Source organism: Prionailurus viverrinus, chromosome A1 (genome assembly GCF_022837055.1).
Source record: "Prionailurus viverrinus isolate Anna chromosome A1, UM_Priviv_1.0, whole genome shotgun sequence".
Taxonomy (NCBI): domain Eukaryota; kingdom Metazoa; phylum Chordata; class Mammalia; order Carnivora; family Felidae; genus Prionailurus; species Prionailurus viverrinus.
Genome location: NC_062561.1, coordinates 71,966,408 through 71,978,779, shown reverse-complemented (window position 1 = coordinate 71,978,779; position 12,372 = coordinate 71,966,408). Strand labels below are relative to the sequence as shown.

At 37.4% G+C, this 12,372-nt stretch overlaps 1 protein-coding gene and 1 pseudogene across 5 annotated transcripts in view; one reads left to right on the top strand and one right to left on the bottom strand.

Annotated features, from left to right (window-relative positions):
- The window catches only part of PCCA (propionyl-CoA carboxylase subunit alpha), a 417,383-nt gene that overhangs the window by 156,250 nt on the left and 248,761 nt on the right, over positions 1 to 12,372 (bottom strand). The gene's annotated exons all lie outside the window — the stretch shown is intronic.
- LOC125168213 (tubulin alpha-1A chain-like) lies at positions 1,027 to 2,633 on the top strand (annotated as a pseudogene).

The window sequence follows — 12,372 nt, the reverse complement described above, 5'->3', positions numbered from 1 at the left end:
TTATCTCTCACTTTCCCTCTGCCCCTTCCCTACTCACATTTTCTCTCTCTCTCAAAAATAAACATTAAAAAAAAGTTTCCTAGCAACATACCTATGTTTTGCAAGTGTTTTCTCATATTCCGTAGGTTGTATTTTCATTTTCTTGATGTTGCCTTTAAAGCACTTAAGTTTTTTTCTTTTGTTTCTTGTGCCTTTGGCATCTTACCTAAGAAATCATCCCCTAACCAAAAGTGAACCAAAGCTCTTACTTTTAAGACTGTGATTTTTTTTTAAAGTTCATTTTTGTGTATGGTGTAAGGGGGGAACTAGCTTCCATCTTTTGCATGAAGATAGCCAGTAGAGTTGCTCCAGCAGCATTTATTGAAAAAATTATACTTAAATACTCTAAATTGCCTTCATATACTTTTGAAATCAACTGATCATAGTGTAATGATTTATTTTTGGACCTTCAATTCTATTCCATTGATCAACATATCTATCCTTATGCCAGTACAACCCTGTCTTGATTACTGTAGCTTTGTAGCAAGTTTTGTAATTAGGAAGTGTAAGTCCCCAGTTTGTTCTTTTTCAAGACTGTTTTGGCTATGCTGTGTCCCTTGCACTTTCATACAAATTTTGTAATTTTTTTTTTTTTTTGCAAAAAATACAGCTGGGATTGAGAGACAGATGGCACAAAATCTGTATAACGTGTTGGTGAGTACTGCTATCTCAGTATTAGGTTTTCTGATCCATGAATAGGGGAAGTTTATCCAATTAAGTTGTCTTTAATTTATCAACAATTGTTTTGCCACACAAGTCTTGCACATCTATGTAGAAAATTTTAAGCTTAAGTATTGCATTCTTTTTGGTGCTTTCATAAATAAAATTGGTTAATTGCTTTTTCAGTTTGTATGCTGGTACTGTACCAAAATAAATTTGGTATTTGTATATCATTCTTATACCTTGCAACCTTGCAAAAGTCATTAGTTCTAATCGATTTTATGAATTCCTGAAGTTCTCTTACATCAACAACTTAACAGTCATGCTGTAAAAGTAACCTCTCCTCTTCCTCACCGCCATCTGTTCAGCAGCCACAAAGCAGCAACCATGTGTGAATGCATCTCCATCCATGTTGGCCAAGCTGGTGTCCAGATCAGCAATGCCTGCTGGGAGTCCTACTGCCTGGAACACAGCATTCAACCCGATAGCTAGATGCCAACTGACAAAACCACTGGGGAAAGAGATGACTCCTTCAACAAGTTCTTTTTTTTTTTTTTAACTTTTTTTTTTTTTAACGTTTATTTACTTTTGAGACAGAGAGACACAGAGCATGAACGGGGAAGGGGCAGAGAGAGAGGGAGACACAGAATGGGAAGCAGGCTCCAGGCTCTGAGCCATCAGCCCAGAGCCCAACACGGGGCTCGAACTCACGGACTGTGAGATTGTGACCTGAGCTGAAGTCGGACGCTTAACCGACTGAGCCACCCAGGCACCCCGACAAGTTCTTGAATGAGATGGTGAGGTGGGTGCTGGCAAGCATGTGCCCAGGGCAGTGTTTGCAGACCTGGAACCCAGAGTCATTGATGAAGTTCACACTGGCACCTACCACCAGCTGTTCCACCCTGAGCAGCTCATCAAAGGCAAGGAAGATGCTACGCCTGAAGCCACCAGGCCATTGGCAAATAGATCACTGACATTGTCTTGGACTGAATTCAGAAACTGGCTGACCAGTGCCCAGGTCTTCAGGGCTTCTTGGTTGTCCATAGCTTTGGAGAAGAAACTGGTTCCAGGTTCACTGGAAAGTCTGTCAGTTAAGGCAAAAAGTCTAAGTTGGAGTTCTTCATTTACCCACCACCTCAGGTTTCCACAATTGTAGTTGAGCCCTACAACTCCATCCTCACTACCCACACCACTCTGGAGCACTCTAATTGTGCCTTCATGGTAGACAATGAGGGCATCTATGAAGGTCACAGAAACCTTGATATTGAGTCCACAACCTACACTAACCTAAATAGGGTGATAGGTGAAATTGTGCCCTCCATCATTGCTTCCCTCAGATTTGATGGAGCCCTGAATGTTGATCTGGCAGAATTCCAAACCAATCTGGTGCCCTATCCCTGTATCCAATTCCCTCTGGCCACATACACCCGTCATCTCTGCTGAGAAAGCCTACCGTGAACAGCTTTCTGTAGCAGAGGTCACCAACGAATGCTTTGAGCAAGCCAACCAAAGGATGAAATGTGACTCTCGCCATGGTAAATACAAGGCTTGCTGCCTATCGTACCATTCCCAAAGATGTCAATACTGCTACTGCCACCATCAAGACGAAGCATACCATCTAGTTTGTTGACTTGTGCCCCAGTGCCTTAAAGCTGGCATTAATTACCATCCTCCCACTGCAGTACATGGTGAAGACCCACCAAAGAACAGTGAGCTGTGTGCATGCTGAGTAACACCACAGCCACTGGTGAGGCCTGAGCTCACCTGAACCACAAATTTGACCTAATGTATGACAAGCATGCCTTTGTTCACTGATATGTGAGTGAGAGTATGGAGGACAGTTTTCTGAGGCCCGTGAGGACATGGCTGCCTTTGAAAAGGATTATGAGGAGGTTGGAATGGATTCTGTTGAAGGAGAGGGTGAAGAATACTAATGTTAAAAATCTCACAAAGGTTCTGCTCTTACAGGAAAGCTTATTCTATTTTGCACACTGAAAAGCTGTGCTCTAATCAGTTAGTATGTATGTACCAGTGTATGGTCTCATATACAATTACGGACCTACGCTTTAAAACACAATGCTTTGGGGCCGCCTGGGTGGCTCAGTTGGTTGGGCAACTGACTTCAGCTCAGGTCATGATCTCATAGATCCTGAGTTCAAGCCGTGCGTCGGGCTCTGTGCTGACAGCTCAGAGCCTGAAGCCCGCTTCAGATTCTATGTCTCCCCCTCTCTCTACCCCTCCCCTGCTCACACTCTAGGTCTCTCTGTCTCTCAATAATAAATAAATGCTAAATTTTTTTTAAAAAATAAAAAAAATAAAAAATAAAACACAATGCTTTGTTACAGACCCAAGCTGTCCATTTCTGATGGGTGTGAATAAAGTATTCCCTGTCTTAAATGAAAAAAAAAACAAAACACAATTTTATTTTGTAAATTCCTTAAGACTTCCTACATATAAGATCATATCATTTGGAAATATAATTTTAATTCTTCCCCAACTTGACACTTTTTATTTTTCTTGGCAAAGTGGCGTACTAGGAACTCCAGTACAATGCTCAACAAAATTAACAAATATCCTTGTCTTATTCCTGATCTTAGGAGAAAAACATTCAGTCATACACTATTAAATACAATGTTAGATGTAGGTTTTTCAGAAATGGCCTTCATCAGGCTGAGGAAATTCCCTTCTATTCTATTGTGGTTTTTACCACAAAAGGCTGCTGGATTTTATCAAATGTTTTTTTTTTCTGCATTTATTGAGATAATACTGTGATTTCTGTCCTTTATTAATAGGGTTTATCACATTGACCAATTTTTGGATATTAAGCCAATTATGTATTCCTAAAACAAATCTCACTTGGTTACAGAATAATTATGTTATATATTTCTGGGTTCCATTTGGTAGTATTTTGTGGAGGATTATTGCATTAACATTTATGAGGGATTTTCATCTCCGGTTTCCTTTACTCATAACATCTTTATCTGATTTTAGTATGATGGTAATATTGCTCTCATAGAATGAGTTGCAAATGTTTCTCTTCTCTATTTGTGGAAAAGTCTGTAAGGAATTGGTGTTAATTCCCTTCTGAACACTTGATTGAATTCATCAGTGAAGACTTCTGGTCCTGGGCTCTTCCTTTTGGGAAGTTTTGTGATGACCAATTCAGTCTCTTTCAGGTCTATACAGACTTTCTGTTTCTTCTTGAGTCCATGTCAGTAGCTTGCATCTTTCCAGGAATGTATCCATTTTATGTTACCTAATTTGTTGGTAAATATCTGGTCAAGTTATTCCCTTATAATCCTTTTTAATTCTCTAAGGTCTGTATGCATACACCCTCTTTCATTACCATTTTTAACTGTTGGAAGTCTTTTTCTCTTACAGTCTTCTGTAAGATTTGCATTTCTGTTGATCTTCCCAAATACTGCTTTTATTAATTTCCTTTATTGTTTTTCTATTCTCTATTTCATTTATTTTCATTTTAATCTTTAGTATTTTCTTCCCTCTGCTAACTTTGGGTTTAGTTTGCTCTTCGTTTTCTATTTTCCTAAAGTGGAAGATGACGTGATTGGTATCTTTCTTCTTTTTGTAACATCTGTGTTTCTGGCTCTAAATTTCCCTCTAATAACCACTGCTTTAATGCATCCCATAAGTTTTTGAACCATGTTTTTGTTTACATCCATTTCAAAATATTTTCTAATTTCTCTTGTGATTTCTCCTTTAACACACTGGTTTTTTAGGGTTGCTTAATTTCCACATATTTGTGAATTTCTCATTTCCTTTATTGTATATTTCTAATTTCATTCAGTTGTGGTTGGAGAAGATACTTTGTATAATTCTAATCCTATTGAATTTACTGAGTCTTGTTCTATGGCTTAGCATATGATATGGTCTTTTCTGGAAAATGTCACACATGCACTTGAGAAATTGCATACTCTGGTGTTGTTGGGTGGATTGTTCTACAGATCTGTATTACATCTATTTGGTTTATAGTATTTTTCAAGTCTTCTACTTCCTTGTTTATCTTGTCTAATTGTTCTATCCATTACTAAAAGTGGGGTATTATAGTTTCTAACAATTGTGTTATGTAGTCCTATAAAATATCCCTTTTTGTCTCCAGTAACAATTTTTGTCTTAAAATTTTGTCTGATATTAGTATTAGTAATAACAATATTAGTATTGTAAATATAATATTTGTCTAATAACTCTCTCCTTTTATTTTCAACCTATTGTGTCTCTGAGTCTAAAGTATTTCTATTAAGGGGAATCCTCTTGCACTGTTGGTGGGAATGCAAACTGGTGCAGCTACTCTGAAAACAGTGTGGAAATTCCTCAAAAAATTAAAAATAGAATTACCCAGGATGCCTAGGTGGCTAGGTCAGTTAGTGTCCAACTCTTGATTTCGGCTCGGGTCATGATCTCATGGTTCATAAGTTCAAGCCCCACATCAGGCTCTGTGCTGACAGTGCAGAGGCTGCTTGGAATTCTCTCTCTCCCCGTGTCTCTGGCCCTACCCTGTTTGTGCTCTCTCTCTGAAAATAAACAAACTTGAAAAAAATAGAATTACCCTACAACCCAGCAATAGCACTACTAGGAATTTATGCAAAGGATACAGGAGTGCTGATTCATAGGTGCACATGTACCCCAATGTTTGTACCAGCCCAATAATAGCCAAAATATGGTAACAGCCCAAATGCCCATTGACTGATGAATGGATAAAAGACATGGTGTGTGTGTACACACACACACACACACACAAGAATACTACTCGGCAATTAAAAAAGAATGAAATCTTGCCATTTGCAACAACGTGAATGGAACCGGAGGATATTTCGCTAAGTGAAATAAGTCAGAGACAGACAGATTTCATGTTTTCACTCGTGTGGAATTTGAGAAACTTAACAGAAGACCATGGGGGAAGGGAAGGGAAAAAAAAAATAGTTACAAACAAAGAGGAAGGCAAACCATAAGAGACTCTTAAATACAGAGAACAAACTGTGGGTTGATGGGGGTGGGGGGGGGGTCGGGCAAAATAGGTGATGGGCATTGAGAAGGACACTTGTTGGGATGAACACTGGGTGTTATATGTAAATGATGAATCATGGGAATCTACTCCTGAAGCCAAGAGTACACTGTATAGACTATGTATTAGCTAACTTGACAATAAATTATATTAAAAAATAATAACAGAAATACCCTATTGTAAAAAGCATCCAGTTCAATCTTTGTTTTGTTTTTGTTTCTGTTTTTTGAGAGAGAAAGAGAACAAGTGAACATGGGGGAAGGGTAGAGAGAGAGGGAGAGAGATTCCCAAGCAGGCCCTGAGCTGTCAGCACAGAGACTGACATGGGGCTCAAACCCATGAACGAGATCATGACCTGAACTGAAATCAAGAGTTGATGTTTAACTGAATGCACCAGCAGGTACCCCCGATCTTCTGTTTTATCTTGTCATTTGCAACCACATGGAGAGTGCTAAAGAGTATAATGCTAAGTGAAATAAGTCAGTCAGAGAAAGACAAATTAGCATATGATTTCACTCATGGGTAATTTAAGAAACAAAACAAATGAGCAAAGGGGGGAAAAAAGGGACAAACCAAGAAACAGACTTTTAACTACAGAGAAATGATGGTTACCAGAAGGCAGGGGAATGAAGGGAAATGGGAATTAAAGAGTATACTTATCAGGATTTAACAAAATAAACAACGGAAAAATTTAAAAATAACAATAAAGCAGGTCTATTGTAGAAAGCATACAGTTTGATCTTGCTTTTTACCCATTCTGCCAATATCTACCCTTGATTGGCATGTTTAATCTATTTACATTTAATATATGCATCAAGTAGGATTTACATCTCTCATTTTAATTTTTGCTTGTTATAGGTTATGTCTTTTTTTGTTCTTCTATTCCTCCATTACTGCCTTTTTAAAAAAAAATTTTTTTTAATGTTTATATTTTGGAGACAGAGCATAAGCCAAGCCAGGGAGGGGAAGTGGGAGAGGGAGACACAGAACCCAAAGCAAGCTCCAGGCTCTGAGCTGTCAGCACAGAGCCTAATGCAGGGCTCAGACCTGAGCCAAAGTTGGATGCTTAACTGACTAAGCCATCCAGATGCCCCTGCCTTCTTTTGTTTCAACTGTTGTACCATTTTAATTCCCTTAATGTTTCATTTACTATTTTTAATTTTTTTTAATGTTTTTACTTATTTTTGAGACAGAGAGAGACACAGCATGAGCAGGGGAGGGGCAGAGAGAGAGGGAGACACAGAATCTGAAGCAGGCTCCAGGTTCTGAGCGGTCAGCATAGAGCCCAATGCGGGGCTCGAACTCATGAACTGTGAGATCATGACCTGAGCCAAAGTCGGACACTTAACCGACTGAGCCACCCAGGCGCCCCTCATTTACTATTTTTAAAAGCAGTTTTCTTAGTGGTTACCTTGGGGATTACAAATTAGCACCTTACATTTAAACACTCTAGCTTGGATTAATGCTAACTCAATTGCAATAGCATACAGAAAATCTGCTCCAATATATCTTAATTCCTCCACCCTTACATATCTTATTGCCATAGAAATTACATCTGTATATATTGTGCACCTACCAACTTACAATTATAACTACTGCATTAAGTTGACTTTTTAAATTAAAAAAATATATATTTATTTGAGAGAGAGGGCATACAAGGGGGAGAGGGGCAGAGAAAGAGGGAGAGAGAGAATTCCAAGCCTACATGGGGCTCGATCCCATGAACCATGTGATCATGACCTGAGCCAAAGTCAAAAGGCAGATGCTTAACCAAATGAGCCACCCAGGCATCCCCCTACCCCACTTTTTAGAGACATGCTTGAGCAGGGGAGAGTAGAGGCAAAGAATCTTAAGCAGGCTTCACACCCAGCATGGAGCCTGACCACAGAACTAGATTTATGACCCTGAGATCATGACCTGGACCAAAACCAAAAGTTGTACGCTTAACTGACTAAGCCACCCAGGCACCCCTATCTTTAAGGGCATTTGTCTTTTAAATAAGAAAAAAGATGTACTAATCTTTAACCAGTGCTCTTTATTACTTCATGTGTATTTGAGTTTTGGTTGGATAGGTCTACTAGCAATGGATTCTCTTGGTTTTTGTTTACCTGGGAATGTCTTCATGTCTCCTTCATTTTTTAAAGGATAGTTTTGCTGGATATAGAATTCTTTGATGACATTCTTTGTGTTTTTATTTTCCTTCAGCATTTCATTTATATCATCAAGGCTCCATTGATTCTGATGAAATGTTAACTGCACAGGAGGAGTCATTTTTCTCTTGCCGCTTTTAAGATTCTGTTTGGTTTTGACAGTTTGACAATAATGTGTGTAGATACAGAACTTTTTGAGCTTCTTCTAATTTATCTACTTCTTGAATGTACAGATTAATGTTTTTCATGAAATTTGTGATGTTTTTTGCAATGACTTCTTTTTCATTTTCTTTTTTCCCAGTAAGCTCTATACCCAAAGTGGAGCTTGAACTCATGACCCCAAGAGTCACATGTTCTACTGACTGAGCCAGCCAGGCATCCCAGCTATGGTTTATTCTTTCCATTCCTTTATCTTTTTTCTCCTCTCCTTCTGGGATTCAGCATGTATGCTGGTACATGTGATGGTGTCCCATGGGTCTCTGAAGCTCTGCTCATTTTTCTTTTCATTCCTCACACTAGATAATTTCAATGTATTTTCAAAATTGCTGATGGTTTCTTTTGCCAGGTCAAACCTATTGTAGAGTTCTCTCTAGTATACTTTTTCATTGTAGGCATTGTATTTTCATCTCTGGAATTTTTACCAATATTTTCTATTTAGTGAGACATGGTTGCCATACTGTTACTTCTTTGTATCTGGTTTCCTTTAGTCCTTTGAACATATTTTTAACAGGTTATTTAAGGTTATGGCATAATAAAACACAACATTTCAGCCACCCTTCTGAACAGTTTCTATTGATTTTTTAACCTGTAAAAGGGACATACTTCCATATTTCTTCATGTCTTGTAACTTTTTATTGAAAACTGGATATTCACATAGTGCAGCTAACCTGCAAATGAGATTCCCTTCCTTCACACTTCACTTACGCTGCACTCTTTCTCTAGCAGTTTTCAGGGCTGATAATCATCTGTTTAATGTCTACCTGTTCCATTCTATTTTAAGCTTCTTAAATGGAAGGAATTGCTTTGTTATTACTCTAAGCCCAAGCAACTTACCACAAGGCATGCTATTTGTTATTTTTGGAATAATCTAATAACTCTAATTCTGAAGGTAAAAAGTTATTACCATTAACATATATATTCAGGAATTTATTCTACCAAAACAAAGTGACCTTTGTGAGGTAGATGGTCAAGATACTGGTCATCTAGACCAACATTACCTAGATTCAGGGCCACTTATGACACATGGGCATTGAAAGTATGAAATTAGAAATTAGTCTGACACACTGTGTGAGGCCACAAATTCTAAAGAGTACTAAATCATAAGTTTTTTTTAAGTAAAATAAAAAGATAGTATAAAAGAAAAAATAGGTTAATTCGAAGTTTATCCTATAGATTAATGCAAAAACATTAGTGATTGTATAGGGGAGTATTAGGATACTTAAAGAGGTACTATGTCAATATATACTTTTTTAATTAACAGTGCTTTCAAACAACATGGGTTATTAACTAATCTACATTCTTGCTTTCCATACACATTTCTTTATATTTCTTGGACTATTCCAAATTTCATAATATTCACGGAACAAATTTCATTGAAACTATTATTTAGAATAAAGATGGAGGGGCGCCTGGGTGGCTCAGTCGGTTAAGCATCCGACTTCGGCTCAGGTCATGATCTCGCAGTTTGTGGGTTTGAGCCCCGCATCAGGCTCTGTGCTGACAACTCAGAGCCTGGAGCTTGTTTCATATTCTGTGTCTCCCTCCCTCTCTCTGACCCACCCCTGTTCATGCTCTGTCTCTGTCTCAAAAATCAATAAACATTAAAAAAATTAAAAAATAAATAAATAAAGATGGAAAGTAGCTCTATAAAGACAGCTCAAGTCTATTCAATTCAAAGAATCAAGATCTAAACATACTAATTTCCATCTTTACTAATCTATCATTATTATTGGATTATTTAAAGACAAAGTAGCACAGGGACAACTCATTTTACTGCACTCTGCTTTATTGGGCTTTGCAGATATTGCTTAAAAAAAAAAAAGGGGGGCGCCTGGGTGGCGCAGTCGGTTAAGCGTCCGACTTCAGCCAGGTCACGATCTCGCGGTCCGGGAGTTCGAGCCCCGCGTCGGGCTCTGGGCTGATGGCTCAGAGCCTGGAGCCTGTTTCCGATTCTGTGTCTCCCTCTCTCTCTGCCCCTCCCCCGTTCATGCTCTGTCTCTCTCTGTCCCAAAAATAAATAAACGTTGAAAAAAAAAATTAAAAAAAAAAAAAAAGAAAAAGAAACTGAAGGTTTGTAGCAACCCTGCCTCAAGCAAGTCTATCAACACCACTTTTCCATTTGCTCACTTTGTGTCTGCTGCATTTTGGTAACTGTCATAATATTTCAAAGTTTTTAGATTTGTTACAGTGATTTCTGGTGGTTACAGCTCATTGAAAGTTCAGATGATGGTGAACATTTATTTGGCAATAAAGTATTAAAATTAAAGTGTGCACATTGCTTTTTTAGACACAATGCTTTGCATACTTAACAGATTACTGTATAGTGTAAACATAACTTTTATTCACATTGGGAAACCAAAAAATTCATCTGACTGGCTTTACTGCAGTATTTACTTTACTGTGGTAGGCTAAAACCAAACTCACAACATCTGTGAGGTAACGTCTGTACTGAAGTAAATGGATAAATAGCTATTAATGAACACAATGCCCAAATCAATCACCTACAAGAGACTTTTAATTTCATTCTGGTAGATTACCTCATCCATCACCAAATACATAAATTACTACAGTATATATATTTAAGTACATACACAGAGAAAAGAACATAATACTGAAAAATGAATTATTATCTTCAAAAGATATATTTTTCCATTTGTACTAATTCCATTGCTCTTTTGAAATGTTCCTTGTTTAAATCTCTCTAAATCCCCTTTAAATATTTTTTTTGGAACCAGGAAAAACATAAATATATACAAATATTCCTCCATTACCTACAGAAAATTGCTTTACACAGATCAGCTAACTTGGGAGTTTTAATAATAATCTTTGAATTATGTAAATTAATCGTTTGACATTTTACTATGAATGTAGTGATGGTGTTGACTTAGTTTCAATTCAAAAATCAAGGATTTCATTATCCTATAAAACATATTCAGAGTTCAAAGTATTTAAGGGGGGTTAAACAAAATGCAAACATTTAATGCAACATTAAGCATGTGAAATAAAAACTTGATTGCCTAAAGAAAGCATGCTATGCTGTTACCCTGGTGACAGGTTAAAAAAGGGATTGTGAGCTGAATAGCTGTATGATATGAAATTAAAATGTTTCACATTGAACAATCCAAAATGAATTGGGAAAGGTTAGAGTAGAGGAGAGAGAAATCAATTCTCCAATGGCAGTAGTGAATGGGAAAGAAGTATGAATAGGATTTGCCAGTGGGGTGCAACAGCTGCCAAATATCCTGCAGCCAAAGAATTACAATAATACTGATGAAGTGTGCAAGAGCTTCTGGAATCATTGCAGGGAATGGAGAAATTCTCCTACAATAATGAGGCCATTCTGTCTTCTGTTCAGCTGGTATGGTGGAATCAAAGAAAAAAATATTTTAAAGTGTAACACTTAGCAAAAAATAATGTATAAACAGGCCATCTTAGCCATTAATAGTGTGTGTTTGAACTCACGTAGATTTCTAAATCACCCAGGACGTGGTCATATTAAGTAACAAAAAATACTGTAACAGAGATAGTAAAAAGTAAGGCAGGCTTAAAGGTTAATGACTGAATTAACATTTTCTCCCCTTTGTTGCTTTTAGGAGACTTATTTGCTCAAATCAAAGTAGGCATTTCCAAAGGCAAAGCATGGCTATGTATGTTTGTGAATATATACCCAAAGTATGATTTTTTTAATTATATAGTCAGTTATCAGAACATCCACTTCATTCTCATAATGAAGTAGTTTACCTCAGAACATATATGAGACAAGTATGATAAAAAGTTGTATTTTATTGTCACAGATGGTATAAATCCATTAATAATGTGTCCTTTTAAACTCAGAGACATTTCAGTAAAAGAACCAATTGCATCTGTGCAACAATACTAGCTTTTCCTTGGGAACTATTTTCATGTGGCTGCTTTTTTCTATGTTTCCTTCCCTACTTATCTTTCAATGATTGTGATATTTTAAAACCTCAAACTTTATCATCTAATTGAAAACTTAGTAACAGATAAGAGAATTATAAATCCACAACCAGGAAAGGAAAGAAGCAAGGAAAAAAACCCGAGATAATTGCATCTGTCAGGTAAAAATCACTAAAGAATTGATTCTCTGTTTTATCAGGAAGCCAGAAGAGGAAAGAAACTACAATATGAGTGAGTCACGTGAATGTAACTTTCCATTATGCCACTCTGGCTGACACTGAAACCCACGGCAGGCTCTGTAGCCCATCTACATACCTGATACATATACCCGACACATTCCACGGAGGATCAACTCCCAGAGGCGGT